The 27777-nt window shown below is 45.3% G+C and overlaps 1 protein-coding gene across 6 annotated transcripts in view; it reads left to right on the forward strand.

Annotated features, from left to right (window-relative positions):
• LOC116974451 (neurobeachin-like) overlaps nucleotides 1-27777 on the forward strand; it is a 395937-nt gene that overhangs the window by 245604 nt on the left and 122556 nt on the right. The window lies entirely within an intron of this gene.

Raw genomic sequence — 27777 nt, forward strand, 5'->3', positions numbered from 1 at the left:
CAGGTAAATGTTGACAATTTTGTATGGGAAGACAAATAATTACTAGCGGACAACTGGCTGTGTATTTCTGCCTATCAAAACCGTCCCTCACCTGTATCCACCTATCACTCACCAGGCTTTGTCCTGCCCCTCCTTTCTTCCAGTTTTCTCTCCCCCCCCGGCCAGACCATAATCAGTCTGAAGAAGGGTTCTAACCCAAAATATCACCTATCCATGTTCTTCAGAGATGCTGCCTGACCTTCTGAGATGCTCCAGCACTTTGTAGCTTTTTTTGTAAACCAGCATCCGCAGTCCTTGTGTCAACATATTTCTTATGGTATGTTTAGTAGTCTCATGGAGACACAAGAGACTGCAGATGCTGGAATCTTAAGTGATAAAGGAAACTGCAGGAGGAACTCAGCGGGACAGGCAACATCTGTGGGGAGAATGGGCAGGCCACGTATTGGGTTGGGAGCTTGAAGAAGAATACCTGATCCGAGATGCTATTTGTGTATTTCCTTTCACAGAAGCTGCCTGATCTGCTGAGTTCCTCCAGTATTTTGTTGTTGTTTTTCATTTAGTAGAGTTTGTTAGGTGAGATATTTGGCACAAAGAAGGCAAAAGAATGATTTCATTAAATTGATAAAGTGGAATTCTTTTCACTCATAAAACTAAGAGACTGTACCAGATCAATTGTTCACATTTGTTTACTTTAGATGAAAGAAACTTCACTTCATGTTTCATTTTTAAGATATCTGCATATTTTCTTAATTGAAGAATAAGATAGTAACCAAATCTTAATTTATTTACCTGTACTATTAGCGTGAACACGTATACCATTTTGGTTTCTGGATTGCAGTTTTTCAAATGCATTGATACCATGTTAACTTTGTCATCCTGCCAACCACAGAAAATATAGCTCTTTGTGGGAATTGAAAACCATTATAGGAAGCTTGTTTGCTTGAATTGTCACAATGCAACTGGAAATACTATATTTTATAAAGTGGTTGATATTCTCTTACTTATTCCAGCAGTGATTTCACTACATCAAAATGAAGACCAGTGGGTAGTCCACACGAGAAAGAATATCAATATAAAGTTGAAATTAAATCCACAAAGAGATTTATTGAGTGCTCTCTGCTGAATCCAAGGCATATGTGCAGACATTCTTCACCTATTACTATTTTTCTTCAGACCACATTAGATAATTCATTCAGCATTTTCAGCAAGCCAATGCATTTCCACTGATATGATAAGATGACTGTGATTACTTCTGGGATTTACACTTCTTAATTTGCCACACCTGCACTGGTTCAGAGGTTTAAAGCTATAGTGCATTTGTTATAGTTTAAATACTGCATTACTAAGAATTTGTGGTCACATTATAGATCTGACCCCCAGTAATGAATCTATGTCTGCAGATGATCAGATTCATTTATTATCCGTGTACCTTGAAGCAGTGCGGGATGCCCTTTTTTCTCCTCAGCTGATGTTAATACACATCTTTGTACTCAGCATATTTAAGAAACACAATATTTGAAGTAGACTGGTGGATGATGGATGTTCTTCCATTGAAATCTGGAGGTGATTTTAGAATCTGCAAGTTTCTTCATTAGTGTAGAAAATTTTAACTCTAGCATGTGCTCTGTTCCTGGTTAAAATACAATTCCAAGCGTTCCTTTGAAAATGTGGTATGCTACACTGGGTTTGCTGAAACAAGATACTAGTGTAAGGATTTTATTGATTCATTTCTTTGAGGATCTGGGCATATGTGGCAAGGACAGCATTTCTCATTGTCCTTAATAAAATGGTGGCAAGCAGCTTCCTGAACCACTGCAAACATTTTGGTGAAGGGACTCCACATGGCTGCTGACAGGGAGTATCAGGATTTAAACCCACAAGCAATAGGATGGATAGGACGAATGTCATTAAGCTGGAAGGAGTGCAGAGAAGATTTATGACGATGTCAGCACTTGAGGGGCCTGAGCTATATGGAGAGGTCGGGGTAGGTTAGGACTTTATTCCTTGGAGCGCAGGAGGACTTTAAGACTTTTGCCTTCCATCACAGTGAGGAGGTGCCTGGTACACTCACTGTGGTGGATGTTAAATCTGTGTTCAGTGTGTGTGTTTTGTTATTTTATTCTACGTTATGACTGCAAGGCACGAAATTTCGTTCAGACTGAAAAGTCTGAATGACAATAAAGGATACTTTGACTTTGACTTTACTTTTGATGAGGGGTGACCTTATAGAAGTGTATAAAATAACGATGGGAACAGATAGGGTGAATCCACAGAGTCTTTTACCCAGGGTAGGGGAATCAAGAAGCAGAGGACAGGTTTAAGGTGAGTGTAGAAAGATTTATTAGGAACCTGAGGGGCAATGTTTTCACTCAGAGGGTGCTGGGTATATGGAACAAGTTTCCAGAGGAGGTGGTTGAGGCATTTATTTCATTTGTACAGGATAGGAAAGGCTCAGAGGGATATTGGCCAAATGCAAGAAAATGGGGCTACTTAAGATGGAGCATCTTGGTCAGTATGGACCAGTTGTACCAAAGTGTCTGTTTTCATGCTGTATGACGCTATGACTCAATGAAGGACTTGCAATAGATTTCTTGGTCGAAGTGCTGGAATAGGGAGGAACAGGAAGGGTTGGGAAAGGGATGACCTTGAAACCAAGTGAGTAGGAAGTCACACCTGCTCAGGATATTTGGGGTTCAGTTGCCCTACCTGAGATCCTCACTGGACGGCGCCGGTCTCTGCAGCCACACCTGCTTCTTGGGAGCAGGGTGAGGACCACACTGGCAGTTGTGGTGCAGGTGGCTCTGACTAGGGATGTACGGTTCTGGCTTGTAACCTTTTCTACAAAAAGAAAAGGGGCGGCACAGTGGCGCTGCAGTAGAGCTGCTGCCTTACAGCGCCAGTTCCATCCTGACTACGGTTTCTGTCTGTACGGAGTTTGTACGTTTTCCCTGTGACTGTGTAGGTTTGCTCCGGGTGCTCCGGATTCCTCCCTCACTCCAAAGACGTGCAGGTTTGTAGGTTATTTGGCTTCTATAAATTGTAAATTGTCCCTAGTGTGTAGGATAGAGCTAGTGTGATGGCTGATCAGCATGGACTCGGTGGGCCGAAGGGCCTGTTTCCACACTGTATCTCTAAAAATAAAAAAAATAATAATTTGCATTTCCTTTCCTCTTAACAGAGAGCGAGTGAAACAAGCAAAGCGACTTACAGAGGTTGCAAATTTCTTTACAGGACAGGGAGCTGTTGAGGACATGTACATTGCTTTGCAGGCACTGGATGTCAACTTCATCATATCCCGGACTGAAAGGGTTTCCATTATGCTTAACATCAATATGGTGCGTGACAATGGGCTGTGCGACCTCCATGTCATTGGGAAGCATCCTGGCAAGGCACGGCTTATTCATTCCTGCAGTAGTCTGTCTGTACAGACAGCATCTGTACTCAGCATCAAACTCGGATCTCTGGCGCTCTAAAGCAGCAACTTTCTTTTGGGAAGGAGATGAGGAGAAATTTCTTTAATCAGAGGGTGGTGAATCTGTGGAATTCTTTGCCACAGAAGGCTGTAGAGGCTAAATCAGTGGATATTTTTAAGGCAGAGATAGATTTTTGATTAGTACAGGTGTCAGAGATTTTGGGGAGAACAGGAGAATGGGGTTAGGAGGGAGAGATAGATCAGGCATGATTGAATGGCAGAGTAATCTTGATGGGCTGAATGGCCTAATTCTACTCCTATCACTTATGACATAACTTTACTGCTATGTCACTGTGCCGCTCTTATGTTGCCACTTTTAAGAAGCTATGGATGGACTCTCATGGATTTTGTTTTGTAGGTATATCAGCCACATGGGACAGTGGATGCCCACTAACCAACAATGATTATCCCAGATCTCATGGTTCACAACTTCACTGCATGCATTAAAAGCATACAATGTGACCCTTGCTTCCCCTGTAATGAGACGAGGGTGGATGCCTTTAACATGTTGTAGCAATTATTCTGATGCCCGCTCAGCCCTGCGGACTCAGGTTCTTCTTCTTGACTTCTTGCTATCACTCAACAGGCTGGAAACAAACCACCAAGAATGTGAATCAGTGTAGGACGGGATGGAATGTAGAGTAGGTAATAATCTAAATAGTGAGATACAAAGAACTGCAGATGCTGGTTGACTAAAAAAGACAAAGTGCTGGAGTAACTCAACAGGTCAGGCAGCATCTCTGGAGAATATGGAAGGGTGGCGTTTCGGCTGAAGACCCTTCTTCAAACTGAATTGTCTAGATAGTCCTGGACTACTCTACTGTATTATCCCAGTGACAGGGTGTGGCTGGCGAAAGTCTGCAGAGATTTTCCTACAGCCAACTCTGCAGTAAGATCTCAAGTAAGTGGGGGTGTAGAAGGCCCAGTTTTAGATTGCACCAATGTGTCAGAGACAGCAAGATTTTGATTGAAAGACACAGCATGGAAACAGGCCCTTCGGCTCACTGTGTCCATGCCGACTATCGTTCACCCATTCACACTAGTTCTATGTTATTCTATTTTCTCATCCACTCCCTACACACGAGGGGCAATTTACAGAGGGCCAGTTAAACTACAAACCCACACGTCTTTGGGATGTAGGAGGAAACCGGAGCACCTCAGGAAAACCCACGTGGTCACAGGGAGAACGTGCAAACTCCACGAAAGCAGTACCGAGGTCAAAATTGAACCTGCGTCTCTGGCGCTGTGAGGCAGCAGCTCTACCGGCTATGCCGCTGTGCCACCTGGTCATTCTGGTTCATCTGGCCGACAGACAGCAGCAAAACCACTGGCAGTGTTGTGGGAACGGGAGAAGGAATGCTGACAACCAAATGGCGCCAAAATATGTTGACCCATGCATGCGTGAGCTATGCACAAAGAATTGCACTGTGCAGTGCGTACGTGACAATGAAGAACCATTGAATTCATGAACCTTGGGAAGGAAAAAGGCTTGTTCTTTATTGATACCACCTCCCCCAGGGTGCTGCCTCAGTAGTCCTGGTAGAAAGTAGAATACTAGCAGTGATGATACCTATGTATCCGAGCGTTGGTATTTGCAGCAGAATGCAGCAGCCAGAGCCTGTGTGACAACGAGATGACCTTGTATAGTTTTTTTTCTGAGTCTCTATACTGTGACACCGAGACTTCAGGTTAAAGCTGCTTCCGTTGCAACAGTAATTAAGGCACTGGCCTTTGGTGACTTTGTTATGCGTGGCTGCACAACTGCATTGATGGAGTTTGTCACCAATTCCACGCAGGGGAGGATAAATTCCAACCTCTGCAGAAAACCTCGTGACAAGTTGGTTTCTGATTCTTTGACATTGAACATACATTTTCTGGTCACCTTTCCAAAGCACCAGACATTTTGGTGAATGAACCTTTTGCTGCAGACTCATCCATTAAATACTTCATTCAAGTATAGGAACAGACTTAAGCCATTCGGCCCAACGAGTCTGCTCCGCCATTCGTTCATAGGTGATCTATTGTTCCCTCTCTACCCCATTCTCCTGCCTTCTTCCCATAACCTTTGATGCCCTTATTAATCAAGAACCTGTCAATCTCCTCTTTAAAAATACTCAATGACTTGGCCTCCACCGCTGTCCGTGGCAAGGAATTCCACAGATTCACCACCCTCTGGCTAAAGAAATTCCTCCTCATCGTCATTTTAAAGGAGGCTGAGGCTGCCCTCTGCTCCTAGACTCCTAGACTCTGCCACTACTGGAAACATCCTTTTCACGTCTGTCAAGGCCTTTCATTATTCGTATAATTTTGAGTATTCGTATAATACTGAGTATTTTGCAGTAGCATTTTTATGATATGACAGTCAGAGGAAATCCGACATCAAGAGCTTTTTTTGCTCCAGGTTCGGCTGCAAGGCACAATATTCACTGTCTCTTCACTTACAGGGCTCTCCTCGATCCTGTACATAAGGAGCAGTGCATCAGGTTAAATTCAGCTTGTTCAGTAGGCTGCTGTTGGTTATTTTCAGGACTGATGTTTTATCCTTTGATCTCTACATTTAGTACTGACCTCCTCATAAAAGAGGAACATGAGAGCATATTCCATTATGATATTGAAGAGCAAGCCTTCTTTACCTATGAATATTTTCACACAAGCTGAAAAGGATAGGTGTAGAAGCATAAGGGCCAAACGCTGACGAATGGGACTACCTTAGATGGGGCATCTTGGGCGGCATGGACGAGCTGGACCCAAGGGCCCGTTTCCGTGCTGTATGACTGTGACTCCTTCCTAATTCTTCTATCTGACACGGGATCCAAGGGCATTTTTCCCTCTAACAAACTACCCAATCTCAGAATGACTGGTTTCTTTACTAGAATGGAAGTGCTTACTTTACACTATAAGTTCAGTCATCTCTGCACATCTGGGAGATACAGCAGTTTAAAAGCTAAGTTCAATCAAGGTCTAGTCCATTAAGGGACTCTGAGGGTAGATGGAATTAAACTGGGAGCTGGGGAACCTAGGACTAGGGAAGAGCTTGAAAATTAGATCCAAACCTTTTAAGAGCTAAGCAGGAAAACACAGCTACACACAAATGGTAAGAGACATTTGGAGTCTTCTATCCCAAATAGCTCTTAATGCCAGGTCAACATTTTAAATCCGAGATTGATAGAGTTTTGTTAAGCAAAGGCCTAAGGGATATGGACCAAAGTCGGGAATATCGAGTTAGCTCGCAGATCAGCCATGACCTCATCAAATAGCTCAAGAGGCTAAATATTTTTATACTCCTGCGGATATACTCAGAGAGGCTTTATTTACAAAAGATGGGTTCTGCTAAATATTCAGTCATTCTTCCTGCCCTTAATTTTAAGAAGAGATTTCAGAAATACACTACAGTAGTTGGATAAAGGTTAAGTATAATAGCTGGATTGGTGTTTGATAATTTTAGTTTAGTTCTTGATACAGCACGGAATCTCAGCGATCCAAGCACACTAGCACAATCCTACACACACTAGGGACAATTTACAGAAACCAATTAACCTACAAACCTGTATGTCTTTGGAATGTGGGAGAACACCGGAGCACCCAGAGAAAACCCATGCAGGTCACGGGGAGAATGTACAAACTCCATGCAAACAGGATCCGTGGTCAGGATCGAACCCGGGTCTCTGGTGCTGTAAGACAGCAACTCTAATGCTGCGCCACCGTGCTGCCCAATGAATTCCTTGCCATTGTTTTCCATATAACAATATGCAGTAGAAGTTATTTCTGTCCTCTCTAAAAGGTGCAATGTCCTCTTGGAACCTTCTGAATGTTGAGTAAAAAGAGCAAGTGATTGTATTTCCTCAGCCAATCAGATTGAAAAAATATTACTGATTAACATTGAAATATTGGTTAAGTTATTGAATTAATGTCAAAATGGGCTTCAAAGTGGAAAGAGTGGGAAGGAAAGTTTGTATTTGTGGTGAATTACATCCATTCAAGTAACCATGCACATTAGCATCCCTGTGTATTGTACCATCAGTCATTACAATTTACAAGTAGCTTCATCTTGGTTTGCAGTATAATTTATGTTTCCAATTAACCAATAATTGAAGGGCTCATTAAGCACATTTTTTCAAAGACCAAAAATGAATTTCAAATTAGTATATTTCAGAACTTGTTTCACTTTGCCAGACAATAAATCTCATGCTCGTTTCTGCTGCAACTATAATGGAAAGCATCCACTGTATAGCAATATCATCATGCTATCTTGACTGATCATAGCCTACACTTCAGTAAGCCATTGGGGGAATGCTGCACTATTGGAAATGCAATCTCAAATGAACTTTCATTACATGATAGACTTTCCAATAGAAACTTTGGAACAGGACAGTTATTTGGAACAGGAGCGGCTTACCCCGATGGCATTTACCACCATAGCCGGGGACTTCAACAAAGCCAACCTGAAAAAAATCACTCCCAAACTACCATCGACATGTCTCCTGCAACACCAGAGGATTAAACACCCTTGATTACTGCTATATGACCATCAACGGTGCCTATCGCTCTATCCCTCGCCCTCACTTCGGGAAATCCAACCATTCAGCAGTGCTGCTTCTTCCTGCATACAGTCAGCATCTGAAGAGCGCACCTCCAGAGGTGAGGACTGTACAGAGCTGGTCTGGGGAGGCAGAGGAACAACTCCAGGACTGCTTGGAGTCTGTCGACTGGGCAATGGACCTGAATGAATTTGCCACAGTCGTTATAGACTTCATAAGGAAATGTGTGGGGGACTACGTTCCAACAAAAACCTTCCGAGTGTTTCCTAACCAGAAGCCTTGGATGAACTATGAGATCCGCATTCTGCTGAAGACCAGATCCCGGGCATTCAGGTCTGGTGATGCAGAGATCTATAAGAAGTTCAGATACGACCTTGACAAGGCCATCAAAAAGGCCAAAAGGTACCATCTCAAAGCTGGAGGATGGGGCGGATGTTCGGCAACTGTGGCAGGGTTTGAATGCCATCACCTCCTACAAGGCAAAATCATTAGGCAGCTCAAGTGACAGCCAAGCATCACTCCCTGACGAACTCAATGCGTTCTACGCACGCTTTGATAGGGAGAACACTGATGTGCCTTGTCGAGCCTCCATTCGCCCTGATGATATTACTGTCACAGTCACAGAGGCCGACGTCAGAAGATCCTTCAGGGGGGTGAACCCTCGGAAAGCGCCTGGATCTGATGGTATACCAGGTCGAGTTCTCAAAACAATAGACAATAGACAATAGGTGCAGGAGTAGGCCATTCGGCCCTTCGAGCCAGCACCGCCATTCAATGTGATCATGGCTGATCATCCCCAATCAGTACCCCGTTCCTGCCTTCTCCCCATATCCCCTGACTCCGCTATTTTTAAGAGCCCCATCTAGCTCTCTTGAAAGCATCCAGAGAACCTGCCTCCACCACCCTCTGAGGCAGAGAATTCCACAGACTCACAACTCTCTGTGAGAAAAGTGTTTCCTTGTCTCTGTTCCAAATGGCTTACTCCTTATTCTTACACTGTGGCCCCTGGTTTTGGACTCCCCCAACATCGGGAACATGTTTCCTGCCTCTAGCATGTCCAAAACCTGTGCAGACCAATTGGCAGGGGTTTTTGCGGAGGTCTGAGGTTCCCTCCTGCTTTATGAAGGCATCAATAATACTGGTGCCCAAGAAGAGTAAGGTGACGTGCCTCAATGACTATCGACCTGTGGCACTAACGTCTGTGGTGATGAAGTGCTTTGGGAGGTTGGTTATGGGGCATATCAACTACTACCTCGGTAAGAATCTCGACCCACTACAGTTCGGCTACCGTCACAATAGGTCCACGGAGGATGCGACCTCACTGGCTCTGCACTCCGCACTGGACCACTTAGACAATAAAAACACTTACGTCAGGCTGTTGTTTATAGACTACAGCTCGGCATTGAATTCCATCATCCCCTCCAAAATGGTTACACGAGGAGGTGTAGTGATTAGAAGCTCCCGTCCGGACACAAGAACTAGTGTGTTTTATTATCTCTATGGAATTTGGAGGAGATACAGCGGTACTTTAAACATCTTTGTGTATCGCTGCGACATTGCAGAGACTTGTTTTAAAGTTTCTGCTTGTTTTTGGGACTGCGAGCAGTCTTATCAACTAACGGTCGAACTCCCACAACTGGCTGGCAACCTGCCAGGAACTGCGGCTCACCAAAAGGGAGGAGAAAATCTTTCTGTACTTTTACGTTTTTCGGGGGAGCCGCCATTATTGACGTTCGAGGCGACACCACTTTGCCTCCCTCCCTCGAACTGTTCCATATTGTTTTTGTGTTTGGACTTGGCCTCGTTCCATTTGGACTGTCCGTGTCTCATGCTTTGTGTAAGTGCTATGTTTTATATTGTAGCACCTGATACTATGCTGGGTCAGTGTTCTGGGAGCTGGGCCTTCCAGGATCTATGCAAAGGTGGCTGCTTCGACTGCTGCTCTGGGGGCCCGGTAGTCCATGAGGAACCTGCCTTTTGAGCATGGAATAAGGTGCTACTTGCCCCCTCATATGAACCTGGAAGACTGCTCGGCTGCCGTGGCCGTGGCGGCCAAACCCGCAGGTGTCCTGTACGTGGGCAGAATGTTTGGAAAGGCTGTGTTCTTCCTCGAGTCTGTTGAGCGGGTGAACGTGGCAGTGAGTAAAGGGATCTCAGTGGGGGGAACATTCTTGTAGGTTGAGCCCTTGGTGACTACCACGCAGCAGGTGGTCCTGTCCAACGTCCTGCCCTGCATCACAAATAAGGCCCTCCTTCCCCAACTTCACACCCTGGGGAAGGTACTCACGGACATCACCCCGATATCCCAGGGGTTCCGCAGGAAGGAGCTGCGGCACGTTCTTTCCCTCCGGCAACAGCTGACGATGTTGCTGAACCAGGAGGAGGTAGTTGACGGGCGCGTCTGTGTCCAGCAGGATGGGCATGATTTCACCGTCTACTGGACATCGGAGCATCCAAGGAGACATGCCTGTAATGAAGTGGAGCATATTCAAAGGAATAGCCCCAAATCCCGGGCGGAGGCCTCCGCCTCCGGTTCCACTAACCCCCTCCCCCACCCGCTCCCACCCCCCCCTGTAGTTGAGTCAGGGAACCCTGGGGTTGTGCAGAGCACAGGTGGGGGTGGGAAAGGTAAAAAAAAAAGGGGGGGGACAAGGTGGCCAAGAAGGTAAAGTACCTGGGGAACAAAACCCCCAGGGACAAGAATGATCCACCCATCCCGTCAGATGGTTGACCATTCGGGTGATATGGAGCAGGGGGAGATTCCTGTTGGGGAGGGAGTCCCGCATCACGCACCCAAAGAAGCCCAGGATGAGGTGCAGAGCACGCCTCTGGAGGTAGAGACTGTGGGTGGGGAGGGGGTTGGGTAAACCAGCCCTTCTCTCCCTCAGGACCTGGCTCCAGAGGGACTCCCTGAGTCTGGGGCACTAGAGTTCACTCTGGGCCTAACTGGTGGAGGGTTAGTCACCCCCACTGTCGATGGTCTTGACTCCCTGGGTACATCTGGGGAAGGTTCCTCTGCCACTGGCCCCAGGGTTGGGACTGAGGTGGAGGAGAGACCAGCGGGTGGGGCAGAGGCAACTGCCACACAGGGTGAGGCGGGAGTATCGAACACTAAGAGTGTGTCCGGGGATAGGGATGGTGTCTCCATCTGCAGGTGGAAGGGAACTCCTCAGACAATGAATCAATGGATGTTCTCGCTCCCCCCAACGCCACTCCACTCATTCGTGGTGGAAATCTGCGAGTTCATCCAGGCCACTGAAGGAGCCCAACATCGGCCCAGACTGGCCTCCCTCCAGTGGCCAAACCTACACAAGCTCGCAGAACCACATCCTCAGAAGGAGGGAGAGGGGAACGACCGGCGTCAGCTCAGGTCCTTCTTGGACGACCTGGGGAAGGACGCCAAGACCAAGAGCAGTGTCGCTCCTGTTGAGGGTAGAGGGACCAGTAGAGCGTCCCTTGTAGCCAGGGTCCGGAGGGCAAGGAGCACCACCACTCCACCTAGGGTCCGCAAGGGGAGGAGCGGCTCTGCTGTCAGTGACCGAAAGACTGGTGATGGGATCTAGGGAGTAGGCAGGGCTGAAGATGTCCTGATTGGGTTGCTCCTAGGCCTGGCCAAGCTGGTCATGGCACCAGGCGGAAGAGGCTTTGCCCGAGCCAGATGCTTGCCCCTTTACCGGGGTTGTATAGTAGTTATAGAATATTTGGAACATAGTTGTTTGATAATTTTGTAACATGGTGGTGGGTACGTCACCACGGTTTTGTTTTTTTTGGTTTTTCTATTGTGTTGAAATTAAATAAATTATTTTGATACACAAAAAAAAACTGGTTACGAAACTCACGGAACTGGGTCTCTGCGCATCCCTCTGCATTTGGATCCTCGACTTCCTCATCCACAAACCACGATAATCAGTATGGGAGCACCTCAAGGCTGCGTGCTCAGCCCCCTGCTCTACTCACTCTATATTCATGACTGTGTAGCCGGACATAGTGCGAACTCCATTTTCAAGTTCACTGACGACACTACCGTTGTGGGACAAATTACAGATGGTGATGAGTCAGAGTATAGAAGTGAGATCGACCGACTGACCATATGGTGCCAGCACAACAACATGACTCTCAATATTAGCAAAACCAAAGAACTGATTGTGGACTTTGGAAGAGTAAGGTTGAGGATCCACAATCCTGTTTACAGCAATGGGACGATGGTGGAGAGAGTCAAAAACCTCAAATTCCTGGGCGTGCTTATTTCCGACGATCTGTACTGGACCCAGCACTGATGCAATCATAAAGAAAGCACATCAGTGCCTCTACTTCCTGAGAAGATTACGGAGATTCAGTATATCAAAGAGGATTGTCTTGAACGTACACAGTAGAGAGGTGCACAGTAAAGAGCAAATTGACTGGTTGCATCGTGGCCTGGTTCGGCAACTTGAACGTCCAGGAGGGGTAAAGACTGCATAAAGCTGTATACACTGCCCAGGTCATCACCGGGTCTGACCTCCAGACCATCGAAGGAAGGGATCTATCATAGTCGCTGCCTCAAAAAGAGACCCACACCATCCTGGCCACACACTCATCTCACCACTGCCATCGGGAAGAAGGTACAGGAGACTGAGAACTGTAACGTCCAGGTTCAGGAACAGCTTCTTCCCTCCAGCCATCAGGCTATTAAACATTACAACCTCATAAGCTATGAACTATAATAGACTATTATTATTATTATTATTGCACTGTAATTGTTTGTTCTTTTTTTTCTGAGTTTTTGTTATATTATTTATTATGATTACATATTCTGTTGTGCTGCAGCAAGGAAGAATTTCATTGTTCTATCCGGGAAATATGACAATAAAACATTCTTGACTCGACTCTTCTGTGATTCTGGCCAGGACTTGCCTTTCAATTACACAGCCAAATATTCATTTGAGTCTGAAGAAGGGTTCCGACCCGAAACGTCACCTATTCCTTTTCTGCAGAGATGCTGCCTGAGCAGCTGAGTTTCCACAGCACTTTGTGTCTACCTTTGGTATAAACTAGCATCTGCAGTTCCTTCCTACACAGCAAATATTCATTATCTGGCTTTCTATAATTGATCTTGGTGATGCTTTGCTGTGCATAAATTAGTGAGTCTATTTCACTATATTACGTTTGAACAGTATTTAATTAGCTGTGAAGCAGTTCGGAACACGCAAGACACTGGAAGGTGTTGAATAAATAGACCCATAGTCATTCAGCACAGAAAACAGCCCTTCGTCCCAACTCGTCCATGCCAACCAAGATGCCCCATCTAAGCTAGTTCTATTTGCCTGCATTTGGCCCATATCAAAGCCTTTCCTATCCATGTACCTATCCAAATGTCTTTTAAATGTTGTTATAGTACCTCCACTGGCAGCTTATTCTGTATACATACTACCATCCAGATGAAAAGGTTGACACTCAAGTTCCTATTAAATCTTTCCCCTCTCACACTATATGCCCTCTGTTTCTTGATTCCCCTACCCTGGGAAAGAGATGTTGTGCATTCACCCTGTCCTTTCCCCCTCATGATTTAATACTTCTCTATAAGACCCCTTGGCCTCCAGCACTACATGGAATTGTCCTCACCTGCGCAACCTCTGGCTGTAGCTCAGGCCCTCAGGTCCTAGCAACATCCTCGTAAATCTTCTCTACGTTCTTTCCTGCTTAATGGCATCTTTCCTATAGCAGCGAGCCCAAAACTGAATGCAATACTACAATGATAAGTTACAAAATAACCACAGCATAAGAGGCTATAGTTAAACCTATCCCTGAAGGCTTTCAAATAATCAATTTAAAATATACCCAGGCTTGCTGATATGATGCGTCTGCCAATTCTATATTCTTGCTGAGTGAATGCTTTTGTGAATTTAGTTGACATTTCTTGGTTCTTAGATAGTAGATGTTTTCTCAGAAATTACAGTTGAAAACTCAATATCAAATTACTTGTGTCTGGAGAACACCATAATTTAAATTTGTTTTAAATCTGTTTTGCTTCTTTGAGTTTTGGGACTAGAACGGGAACTCTAAATATTTTTGTCCCATTTTGTTGAGTGAGCAAGCTGAGGAGATGGGAATTGAAAGTAGTGCATTGTTCCCTAATGTCAATGCAAAAAGCTGCATCTCTGAAGAAAAAGCCTGCTGCTTTTTATATAAATTCAGTTCTTTTATTTGTTTTTCTTTTGCTGTCCACACTCTGTTAATGGAGCTTTGCCTTGTGAGTGTCGGTGGGTTACAATTTAGCCATGGGCATCTGCAGACCTTGTGGTGATCACTATTGCAAGCAAAAGCCATATGTCTTTAAAGGGAAAAAAACTCTTTATTTTACTCGCATTTTTAACTGGATGGATAACTTTTGTGCCTCAGGACAGAAGAACAGAAAATACAAAATAATTAATTGCCTCCATTCTTGAGGCTGTTTGATTTTTCTCCACCAATATGGAATGGTTGTCAGCATTTCTGATAAATGACTGCATGAATTTGCATAGATTTTACATTAACACAATTTTATTTTATTTGAGAAAACTAGTTTACATAATAATGCAGAAAATTACTAAAATGGTTTAGTTTTCCAGTGGCAGGAGATAGCTTTCAGCAGACATTGATAAATTTCTTTGTGCCTTTCATATAATTATTCTGCTAAGATTTAAAATGGCACAGTTTAGGCCAATAGATTTTTATTGCAATATTAAATACTTGGAGTTCCGTGAGCATAATAAAAATACAATTAGCGTACCAGAAAATACATTATAATATATACTTAGTAGTGGAGATGATATCCTTTGTTGGGAATGATGCAGTTAAAAGATATTCTAAAATACATTTTTGGTGATTTACTGAGAAAAAGTACCATTTGTATTAAGATTAGATACCTCACAATCAAATGTCATTGGCAAAAAGATAATAAAATTAAATAATGATGAGGCCTAACCCTGATGGACTCTGATGAGAGATCTGTTATTGCCGTTCCTACAGCATCGGACACCCTGGGTGCCAACTGTCAGTCCTGAAGCTAATGATGACAAATGCCTTGGTCTATGCAGATTGTAGTGTTGGGTGGCTGCAGTGATTACTTTAGCTGTGTTCCTGTCTTAACCCTTAAAACACACAAGCTGGTGAAACTTCACTTACATTCATCAAAAGCACCCTTTAAAATCGAATTATCTGCAATGCTGAATGATAAGACCTTTCATGCAATATTTTATTATTGATTTAAATAGCCTAACATTTGCCAGATTGGAGTTACAATCCTAAATGGACAACCAGATATTTCCAAGTCACATAATTTGTGTGAGATAAGGTGGTTACAAAGGATGGAGATTTCTGCAGTTTAAACTGGATCTTAAATCCAAATAGATATGAGCATTCTTGTTGCTTAACTGCAATTTATGAGCAAAGCAGAATGTGTGTGTTTGTATTTTGTCAAATGGTGGCGTGGGATTCCGAACAAAAGAGCAAAATGTAGTGTTACTTGCACAGATTTCCCCAATTTGTTGCTTGAATGGGTTTTGAATAAGGTCCAGGACTTACACAAAGGAGGCCTTTCTTTGCTTGAGTTTGTCCCATCTGTGTCATCTGGTCATTCTGCTATAGTAAGTGTCACAATATGAGTCCGAATGTACTAGACAGTTGCTTTATGAACTGCTTCTGGAGCTCACTGGAGTTCATAAGTTGTCAGATCCTTTGTGCAGCATTCCCAGTTGACGTATGTGCATTCTGTTGAGCATATTATTACATAACTCTGACTAATGATGCTGTGAATGGTGCTCAACTACTGTGTACCTATCCCCAAATGTGTATTTCCCAGCTTCCAATCTGTAAACAGTAGCTCGGGGCAGAGAGTTTTGTTCATTTAAACATAGTTATTGTATAGAACATAGAACAGTACAAGGATGCAATGTGCTGGAGTAACTCAATGGGTCAGGCAGCACCTCTGGAGAACATGGGTAGGTGATGTTTCAAGTCGAGACCAACACAGGTACAGGCCCTTCGGCCCACTATGTCCATGCCAAACATGATGCCAGGTGAACCTAATCTCACCTGCCTGCCCAAAATACATATCTTTCCATTCCCTGCATATCTTGCCGCACTATATTACATATCATGACACATGATAATTCAAGCATTATTACATTAAATTGGCAGAAATTTATCTTTTTATACTGTAAAGATAAACAACACCAGTATAGATAAGAACAGTTGCTGTTCGGCCAAAATCTACAGTTGGTCAGCATTTACACTTTAGTAGATATATGGTATCAGAATGCAGCCACACAAGTAGTCAGAATAAAAAATAGTATCCCGTTACAACATTTAAAATATATTTTTGTTGTAAAGATGAAATAATTGTGACTAGCCAGACCTTGGACCCATTGGTGCAAGGTGCAATTTAACCGTGGAGCTTGTTTTGATCAACATAGATACCATGGATCAAATTGGTTCCTCTTGTGTTGTTTTCTTTTTATTTTATACCTAAACCTGAATATATTGTCCATCATCAGTCACAGTATTCAGTATAGTTGTGAGGTCATGCTGCAGTTATATAAGATGTTGGTTAGTGAGGCCACATTTAGAGTATTGTGTTCAGTTTTGGTCACCAAAGAAAATATGATTGTTCAATTATGTTTGAAACTCCAATGTGGCAAATGTTAGGTTATTCAAGTCAATAATAAAATATTAGCAAAGATGTTGTCAAACTAGAAAGGAAAGATTTGCCAGGATTTGCCAGGAATCAAGGGCTTGAGCTATAGGGATTGAGCAGACTAGGTATTTGTTCCTTGGAGTGCAGGAAGAAGAGGGGTGATCTTATAGAGGTGAACAAAATCATGAGATAAATAGATCGGGTAAACACAGGGCGGGGGGTGGGGGGAGAATTTTAATAGGAACCTAGTGGGTAACCTTTCTTACACAAAGGGTGATGGGTGTATAGAACGAGATGCTGGAGGAGATGGTTGAGGCTGGTACTATCGCAATGATTGAGAAACATTTAAACAGGTCCTTGGATAGGATAAGGTTAGAGGAATATGGGCCAACTGCGGGCAGGTGGCACTAGTGTTGATGGACATGTTAGTCGGCATCAGCGTTGGGTCGAAGAGCCTGTTTCCACGCTGCTTGACTCTATGACTCTATAGAACAAATGAAAAATAAAACTTGACCTTCACCGCTGTAAGGAAAGAAGGTATTGAGAGCAACATCTTTGGACTTCCCCAAGCATCTTTAAGTCTGCTTTCAATAGACTCAGCTCTGTTCATTCACATCATTACACTTTAAATGGTACCAAAAAAAAAATAAATGAAGAAGAATGGTTATTCCATTAAAACTTCCAGTGAAAGGTTGCACTGATTTAACCTACATCACCAAAATGAGCAGTTGAGTCGTTAACTTGGAAGACGGTGACAAAATGTGCGGTCTGTATAAGGCAAGTAATACGCAGACCAACCCCTCTAGCTACAGCAACTCTCTACGAGAATAAAGGCAAAAGAGACTGCCTGAACCCAGAACAAAGTACCGATTGAACCCGGGTCTCTGGCACTGTGAGGGAGGCAGCAACTCTACCGCTGCGCCAGTGTGCCGCCCAGGCGGTAGTAGTACAGGTGGGCAGGTCAGGGTGAGAAGAATACAGGTTGGGAGGTGATCGGTTGAATCAGAGGAGATGGGGATGAACAAAGGTGAACAAAGGGAGCAGGAACCTAGGCAGATGGGTGGGTGTTTGTGGGAGGAGAACACCATGCCATGGTGTACCTGAAATTGGAAACTTCATGTACATACCATTGTTGTAAACGACCTCACCGCAATTTGTCCTCCTACATTCCTTCTTCTGTCTTCACAATCGGCAACTCTTCAATCCTTCTTTCACACCTTCTGCTTTAATCTCAGGCCTTTGTTTCAACCATCTGCCTTTCAAAACCCCCCACGCCTGTGTCCACCTATTGCCTGCCATGCCTTGTCCTGCTACTCCTCTCTACCAGTTTTCTTCCCAATTGCATGCCCTTTTTGTGAAGTGCCCTTAAATCGTGCTCCCAATGTTACAGCCAAGCTTGATAATGACTGAAGACTGAAGAAGTGGGTGATTATGGAGATGTCTGCGCATAGGGAGACCAGGCTGTGGAGATGTCACCCCGGCGCTGGGCGACTACAGGTTTGGATTGCTGGCTGGCTACATGTTGCCAAGTGAAGCGATTGCCCAAGAATCAGCTATTTGAGAAAGGAGGCTGGTACCGTTTACTAGCTCCACAATATCAGGCATTCAATGGGCTGTGCAAGGCCACCCAAACAACCATTGATGACTTCAGGCCAATACCAAGGCAAAGAATGCACTTCCTTATCGTGACAGACTGATGGATTTGAGTGTGGGAGGAAATTGGGGCAATTGGTAAATTGTCCCTAGTGTATAGGACATAGAACTACTGTAGGTGATCGATGGTCGGCGCAGATTCGGTGGGCCGAAGAGCCTGTTTCCAGTTGAACTAAACTAAACAGCATGGAGACAGGCCATTTGGCCCACCGAGTCATCCGTTCACAGCAGTTCTATATTATCCCACTTTCTCATCCACTCCTGACCACTACTACGGGCAATTTACAAAGGTCAATTAACTCACATATCTGCACATCTTTGGTGGGTGGGAAGAATAAGATAAGATAGAACTAGTGTGAACGGGTGATCAATGGTTACCGTTGACCCGTTGGGGTGAAGGGCCGGTTTTCACACTGCATCTCCAAACATTATACTGGTTGTATTTATGCATCTGTTGCTTTCCATCCACGTTATTGGATGTTCCAGTGTTTTGTTGCAACTACAACTTCAGAGTGCAGCCCGACAATCCCCAGCTCAGATTGGCCAATAGGTTATGTGTTCAGTGGAAATCCCAAATGTTGTGCAGTTATGGTAGTTCCACACAAAATAGTGAGCATTTCAATCCATGATATTTGATATACGATCCTCAATAACATTCAAAACAAAAGATCCAACAGCAAAAGTGACGATAATAAACTCGTCCCCCGAAGACCAGTCAACCGATAAGGAGGGAGCCACTGGAGACGTCAGATACAGTGAGCAAGAGCCAGTAGGAGGGTGAACTGGGGTAATGCCTCCGGCACCCTCAAGGTTGGCAGCAGGAGGCACGCCCAGGACACAAAGGCACTCCCGGGCAAGGAGAGGGACATTGATTCGCAGGCCGATCCTTCGAAGACGACGGAGGGAGTTCCGGCAGCAGCCTGGGGCTTACCGCTCCAGTAGACCGAGCACACGGGCGGACCAAAGTCTTGCCAAAGTCTTCCCCATCTGTGGTGGTGCCCGCATGTGTAAAAATCCAAAAATAATTTTACTGTGCAGTTGCAAATGTTACAAATAAAACACCATTGAACAATTAAACCCAAGATCCACCACAGATAAGTTTACATTTGTGGGAAAATTAGCCTTTTGAGTGCATAGGCTGAAAAATCAATGTTGTTTTAATGCTGGTAAAAATCAGAATGTTAACAATCTCTTGAGTAGTGCTTGTCTTTTAACAGTGACACTGCTTCTAAGGTGTCTAAACACAAAAGAACGACCACAGTGGATGAATGGCGGTGTTGACACCACCTAACAAGCAAGGATTATGCGTTTACAGAAGGAGTAATATGATAGGTCAAGTATAAGAGGCTCTTCTCAAGAGCACTTCACTACATAATGAGTGATTGACTCAGGAGTGCGGAGCTGCCATTCTGGACTGCATTTTGCCGTTGATGCCTGTTTCACTGCGCCAGAGCCTTCTTGATCATGTTCAGCTGCTCTGTTCTCATGTGATGAATAATGGTGGGGAAAAGCTGCTTTTCCGTCTCATTTTTCTTGCTAATTTACACATCCAAACATTTTCTGTCTGCATTCCCTATTTGCCATTCTCTTTTGTCAATGCACCATTCTCTATTGCCTCCAGGCTGTGAACTAATTCCATCTTCTGTAATTACTGCATGTCTTACACCTGTCTGTATGATATCAGCAGTCTTGTTTCGGGATCGGAGCATCTTTACAGGGAAAATAAACCTGTTTTCCTGTCCAAATAGTAGTTATAATTTGGTGCAAAATGGATATAATTGAGCTGTTGAACCTCTTTCTGAAATACTCATTGACCTTTTACATTTTACAAAGGCAACTAAGTGCTACAGCTTCAGACAGTTTGTGTGTCAAACAGCGTGCTAAGGAGGGATGCCCTGAGCTTTTGTTCGGCTCGAATGAAACAGTGGCTCTACTCATTTTTGGATCATTAACATCTTGAATACACAATAACATTCAGTAGTGTTACTCAACAGCTGTACTTTCACTGTAATCGCAGCTTATTAAATTTAGGTCAAGCATACTCTGAAGATTATCACAATGAGAAAACTGTTTGAAAAGTTACCTGTTTAAGGAAGCAATTCATTAAAATTTAGTTAAGTGACAGCTGCAATTCATCGCCTCATCTTTAAGTTGCCCATATCCAGGGTAAGGGCCTTTTATAGTCTAACTCTTCAGTCTATAAAACCCAGTTGAATAAACCAGGCCTGTTTTATATTTCAGCTCAGCCACAATCCAATTAGGAGTTGAACAAGGGTCAAATTAAAGAGACTTTACGCTTCATGTTTGCATCATTAGCTTTAGAACATTTTGTGTGTGGGGGAGGATAAGGGGAAGGGATAGACACAAAGCTGTCATCTACCATGTGGTGTGGCAGTGAGCAGAGAGAGAGACACAGCAGGCTAACGAAAATATTTATTGTATTATGGAGTGGCAGTGCTCTCGATCAGCTGGTATATAGTTGTATGTAAAATGGCAGGCCGGGGGGGGGGGGGGGGGGGGGGGGGGGGGGGGGGGGGGGAGGGGGGGGAGGGATGAGTGGTGGGTGGGGAGGTTACAGGTGCAACCTGAGGTTACTTTAGAAGTAACAGCCCAGTTGTGTACCTATTCTTTTCTTGTGGCATGTTGCTTTCACACAAATCAGTCAGATAGCTTCAAGCCAGAATCCTCCTGAGCACTCATTATATTGGATACAATCACTCTAACCAGTTTACCTTCTGTTAGCTTTCTGCGTTTAGGTGATTTATTTAATTTTAATCAGGATACATTGAAAATTCTACTTTTGTTTTGCTTTATATTTAAAATTGAAGTTTGGTTACCAGTAGATATCTATTAATTTTCTAAACTTTCAGAAATACGCAAGCTAATCACTTTGTTTGCCTGTACAACATACGCTACTAACATTAATTGCAAACATGAATATTAAATACGAAAAAGACACAAAGTGCTGGAGTACTCAATCGGTCAGGCTGCCTGACCTGCGGAGTTACTCCAGCAATTTGTGTATTTTTTGATAATCTAGCATCTGCAGTTCCATGTGTCTACATTAAATGTAAATTGAGAATCAATTCAATTTTCCACAGCTTTTAAAATAACCTTCTCACCTTGTAAGAATATGTTTTAAAAATACAAATAAAGTTTTTAAGTAAGAAGGCATGTATTTTACTCAACGGGTCAGGCAGCATCTGTGGAGGGAATGTAAAGGCGATGTTTTGGGTCGGGACCTTGCTTCAGATTTGTTTTTTTCTTTTGTTTTTTTATTGCACAATCACTATTCACAGTAAACCAGCACCCATGCATTTGTAAAGTCTATCAGAGATATTTCCAGTCAAATAGTTTTCTCACTTCTGCTGGAGAAGAGTTTTATCTGCAACATAATTACGCCACGGTTATTTACAATGTGGAAAAATTGCTTTTAATTTCAAACCTCACTTCAGAGTTGTTATTGACTTTAGTTTATTTTAGTTTAGAAATACCGCAGAGAAACAGGCCCTTTGGCCCACCATGTCTGCGCTGACCAGCGATCCCCGTACCACTACCCTACACATTAGGGACAATTTACAATTTTACCAAGCCAACTAACCTACAAACCTGTACGTCCATGGAGTGTGGGAGAAAACCGGAGCACTCGGAGAAAACACACGCAGGTCACAGGGAGAACGTTCAAGCTCCTCACAGGCAGTACCCGTAGTCAGGATCGAACCCGGGTACATGGCGCTGTAAGGCAGCAACTCTACCGCTGCGCCACCGTGCCGACCAAAAACCGACTGCCCTCTAGCTTTCCTCAGCTGCCCTTAGCTTATTCAAAGTTTGACTGCTTGTATAATGCTGCACTCCATCACTGCCATAAGGAAAACTCTTATTGTTACCCCTTCTGTATGCTTCCCTTTATCTCTTGTCTTGCAATAGGACCAGGTACACTTGCCATAAACAAGGGCAGGACACGACTTGGTCTGCTGTCAAAGTTATTATGGGAAACATTAAATGTAGGTGGGGCTTTTTATAGTCAAAGAGCTGTACAGCACGGAAACAGGCCTTCGACCCAACTCGTCCATGCCAACAAGATGTCCCATATACGCTAATGAAGATTAAACTTGCAGTTGCTGAGCTTTTTTTAATAATAGGTTTTGAATAAGGGTATTGCATTCACAATTCTCTTGTCCTCAGGCAACCACCACCCCATATCTACTGATGTCTGGTCATTCATTGACCATCTCTCTGCAACCTGGACATTTAACCATTTTTAAGTACGGCTAACCTGTCCATTTATTTTTTAACCTATTCAATATTTAAAATCCAATGTATATAAAATTATGAGGCATAACTGACAGAATCATTTTCCCAGGATGGAAAATTTAAATACTAGAGGGAGTAGCTTTAAGGTAAAAGGCGAGATGTGCAGGGTGATTTTTTTACACAGAAGGTGGTGAGTGCCTGGAACGTGCTGCCGGAGTGATGGTGGAGGCTGATACAATCGTGGCATTTAAGAGACGTTTGGAAAGGCTGATGGATATGCAGGGAATGGAGGGATTTGGGTTATGTGAAGGCAGATACGTGATGGTCTTGACATCATGTTTGGTGCATAGACATTGCGGGCAGAAGGGCCTGTTTCTGTGCTGTGTGGTTCCATGTTCTATATCTATATTCTATATCTTCCGTTACTGAGATTCCAGCAGCGTCATCCTCCTTAGCAAAGATCCATATACTCATTTTCTGCCACAGTCATGTCCTCTGTTCCCTTTGCAAGTTCTCCTTCAGTCTTGCCAAGATGGGTTCCTCCCAAGAATTGCCAGAAATTCCCACTAACAATTTTTCAATGTAGAAAAGCATTTCAAAACTATTTTGGTGTCTTGTATCTCTTAATAGAAGTTTTTAAATAATTATAGGGTCAATACAGAAAGAATATTCACATTTGTGGAGATAATCACGATCAGATAGCAGGGCTGCCAACTCTCATGCTTTGAGCGTGAGACTCACGCCCTCAAGCAAACTCTCACGCCCTCACGCTCATCAGACATTTCTCGCACTCAGTGGTGAGAAATTTTGTGATCAACGAAAATTTCAAAACTCGGATAAACTGCATGGTCCGCGGGTGTTGGAGAGCTAGGGCTGCGGGAGGGATGGAAGCAGAACCAGCGGCGGGCACAGATGCGGGGAGCCGGGACTGTTGAGTTTGCGGCGCTGTCGAGTGTTTGCGCGGCTAGCGAGTCGCTCGCTGCAGCTCTGGCCATGGAGCACTCCGGACAGTGCGAGTGTCCCGGGCCACGGAGGCGTCGGAAGCTCCGCTGCCGCGAGAGTCTGTGCCGAAGGGACACTCTCAAAGGGAGGTGGAGGGAGAGAGAGGGGAGGGAGACAATGGGGGGAGAGAGGGGGGTGAGAGGAGAGAGAGGGGAGAGACAGAGGGGGCGTGAATGGAGAGAGAGAAGAGGGAGAGGGGGGAGAGAGAGGTGGGAGAGGGGGGAAGAGAGAGAGGGAAGAGAGAGAGGGAAGAAAGAGGGAAGAGAGAGGGGGTGGAGAGGGAGGAGAGGGTAGGAGAGAATGGGAGAGAGAGAGGGGGAAGAGGGGAGAGAGGGGGAAGATAGAGAGATGGGGAGGCAAAGAGAAAGAGGAGATAGAGACAGAGGAGAAAGAGAGAGGGGAGAGAGAGCCAGGGGGAGAGTGAGGTGGGAGAGAGAAATGGGGGAGAGGGAGAGAGATGAGAGAGAGAGGGGGGGAAGAGTGAGAGGAGAGACAGAGAGAGAGGGGAGATTGTGTAGAGAGGGAGAGAGAGGGAGAGATAGAGAGGGAGGGAGAAAGAGAGAGAGAGGGGAGAAGAGAGGGAGGGAGAGAGAAGAGGGGGGGAGAGAGAAGAAAGAGAGGGGGAGAGAGAGAGGGGGGGGAGAGAGAGTTAGGGGAAAGAGAGGGGAGAGAGAGTTAGGGGAAGAGAGGGGAGAGAGAGTTAGGGGAAATAGAAGGGAGAGAGGGGAGGGGGGGGAGAGAGAGGAGAGAGGAGACGAGAGAGAGGGGGAGAGTGAGGTGGGAGGGAGAGGGGGAAGAGAGAGAGGGGGGGAGAGAGAGGGGAAGAGAGGAGAGGGGGGGGGGGGAGAGAGAAGAGAGAGGGAAGGGGAGAGAGTGAGAGGGGTGAGAGAGTGGGAGGGGGTAGAGAGAGGGGGGTTGAGAGGAGAGAGAGCGGAAGAGAGGGGGAGAGAGAGAAGGATGAGAGTGAGGTGGGAGGGAGAGAGAGAGAGGGGGAGAGAAAGAGAGGTGGAGAGAGTGAGAGGAGAGAGAGGGGGAGAGAGAGAGGGGGGAAGAGGGAGAGGGGGATTGAGAGGCAGGGCTGCCAACTCCCATGCATTGAGCGTGAGAATCACGCATTTCACCAAATTCTCACGCTGATCACAAATTTCTCTCGCTCTTGTGAGAAATTCTGTGATCAACGAAAATTTCAAAACTCATATCAACTGCATGGGCCGCGGGTGTTGGAAGCAGAAGTAGCGGCGGGGACAGATGCGGACGGGGAGCGGGGCTGGCGAGTGTTTGCCGGGCTGGCGAGTCGCTCACTGCAGCTCCGGCCATGGAGCAGCCTCAGTGCAAGAGTCCCGGGCCGTCGGAGGCGTCGAAGCGTTGCGCCGCTGCCGTGAGAGTCTCTGTGCCGAATTCGCCCAGGTGACCGGCTGCGGCTCGGTGCATCCTGGCGGGCAACCAGTGGCTGCTGGAAGTAGGTACCAAGCACTGGGTAGATACGGTGGAAGATAGTGGACTTCAAATGGGGGTGGTTGGTGAAAGCATCCTGCTTGCCTGCTAGATTTTCACTTACTGTAACTGCAGGAAAAATGTTCCCGATGTTGGGGGCGTTCAGAACCATGGGTTACAGTTTAAGAATAAAGGGGGGGCCAGTCAGGACTGAGATGAGAACAAACTTTCTTCATGCAGAGAGTTGTGAATCTGTGGAATTCTCTGCCACAGAAGGCAGTGCAGGCCAATTCACTGGATGTTTTCAAGAGAGAGTTACATTTAGTTCTTGGGGCTAACGACATCAAGGGATATGGGGAAAAAACTGGAAAGAGGTACTGATTTTAGATGAATAGCCATGATCATATTGAATGGCAGTGCTGGCACCTATTTTCTATGTTTCTATGCTTGAGTATATGGCAATAAAACTCGATCACTTGATTTTGAAGCATTCATGCATGGTGGAGGTATAATGTAGTCATAGAGTGATACAGTGTGAAAACAGGCCCTTCGGTGCAACTTGCCCACACCCACCAACATGTCCCAGCTACGCCACCTGCTTTTGGTCCATACCTCCAAACCTGTCCTATCCATGTATCAGTCTAACTTTTTCTTAAATGTTGGGATGGTCCCTGCCTCAACTACCTCCTCTGGTAGCTTGTTCCATACACCCATCACCCTTTGTGTGGATAAAGTTACCCCTTAAAAAGTTACCTCTTAAAAATACTTCATACAAAAAACATTGAAATCATACTTCTACAGTGCACTAAAACATGATTTTAATACATCAAATTTCAAAAGGTTCCTACCCTGGGATGGGGGACACCCTTCTTCCACACCCTCTCCCCACTCGGTTGCTCCACTCCCTCACCGGGTACCCCCAAGGCCAGTGATCAGTGATCGCACAGCCTCCCCCCTTTCAAAAACGCTCCAATCCAATTTAAAGCATATATATTGCATTCAAGTGTAAGTTATAAGAGTCGCTACAGTATGCACCATATTGCACAATTTCAAGCTGAAAATGCAAATGTTCCATACCAATGGGAGAGGGGCACCCTCCTTCCCCCCCCCCCCCCCCCCCGGTCGCTATGCTCCCTCGGGCTTGGTCTTTCGCAATTTCTCTCTCCCAACTCTCAACCAATGTTGGCAGCCCTGAGATAGTCACCAGAAAGCAATTAAAGGAATTTGGAAGAAACAAAGTATTGGAATACCTAGCAGGCAGCATCTGTGGAGAACATGGACCATCACTCCACCATGGACAGTGATGAGTTGTACTTCCGGTGGTGCTGGTACCAGCAGCCTCCACCTACAGCCCGGTATCTTTTTGTTTTTTTGTTTATTTAGTTATGTAAAAGTGTGTTTTTTTGTGGTTTTTTTGTGTTTTTATGTGGGGAAAGAGGGTACGGTGCGGGGGTTACCGTCCTTCAGCCGCTTCCTGGTGAAGACGCGACTATTATTCGAGTCGCGTCCTCGCCCCCCCCCCCCCCCTCCCCAGCGGCCTACCTAGTGGATTAGCGCGGCCTTTCCTGCCGGGATCGACCAGAGCATCAGCAGCGGCGGGACAGCGCTGATACATCGCGGGGCTGGCGATGCCTTACCGGGGGTCGCTGTCTGGAGCCCGGAGTGCTGGACCTGTGGCACCGACATCATGGAGCTGTGGTTCGCGGAGCTCCCAACGCGGGCGGCGCTGATGGACAGCGCGGGGTCCTGCGACTCTGCCCGGCTCGGCCGCTGCGGGCTCGGGAGCTGCGGACACGGGAGCTGCGGGCTCGGGAGCTGCGGACACGGGAGCTGCGGGCTCGGGAGCTGCGGACACGGGAGCTGCGGACTCCGGCTGTGGGAGGCGGCTGATCAGGAGGTCCGGGCCGCTGAGGAGGAGGATGTTCACCGTCGGGGTTCGGCGTCGGCGTTCCACCGGCCCGGCGTGAGGGCCTGAACATCGGGCCACCCGGGGCGTGACTGCGGGTGCTAGGAAGGCCTTGACCACGAGTGAACATCTGGGAAGAACGGAGTGGAGGCTGGCTGGACTATGGTGCCTTCCTCACCTTGGTGCCATTGTGTTATGTTGTGTCGTGGACTTTTAGTGTTTGTGCTTTTTTTTAAATTCTATTTTATTTTTAATATGTTTTATTATTTATTATTATTTATTTATTTTTATTTTTATTTTTATGATACTGCCTGTAAGGGAAATTCATTTCGTTGTCTCTAACTGAGACAATGACAATAAATTTGAATACAACAATACAACAACATGAATACAATACAACAACCAGCATGTTCCCCCAAGCTGAAGTGTCTCAAGAAGGGTCCCCATCCGAAACGTCACCTATTCATGTTCTTCAAAGATGCTGCCTGACCAGTTAATCCAGCACTCTGTGACTTTGTTTTTTCATTTAAAAAGAAAGTGGACAAACAAGCGAGGGAGAAGGGAATCAAAGATTACATTGATTGACTTTGAGAGGAGTGATGGGAGGGGGCTGCAGGTGGAGTATACACGTTGCTGTGGACTGTCAAGCTAAATGGCTTGGAATAGAAGAAGGGTCTCAACCCGAAACGTCACCCATCCTTTTTCACCAAAGATGCTGCCTGACCCGCTGAGTTTAGTTTAGTTTAGTTTGGAGATACAGCGCAGAAACAGGCCCTTTGACCACTGAGTCTGAGCTGACCAGCAATCCCCATACACTAGCGCTAGCCTACACACTTGGGACAATTTACCATTTTTACAGAATCCA

Source organism: Amblyraja radiata, chromosome 6 (assembly GCF_010909765.2).
Source record: "Amblyraja radiata isolate CabotCenter1 chromosome 6, sAmbRad1.1.pri, whole genome shotgun sequence".
Classification (NCBI taxonomy): Eukaryota; Metazoa; Chordata; class Chondrichthyes; order Rajiformes; family Rajidae; genus Amblyraja; species Amblyraja radiata.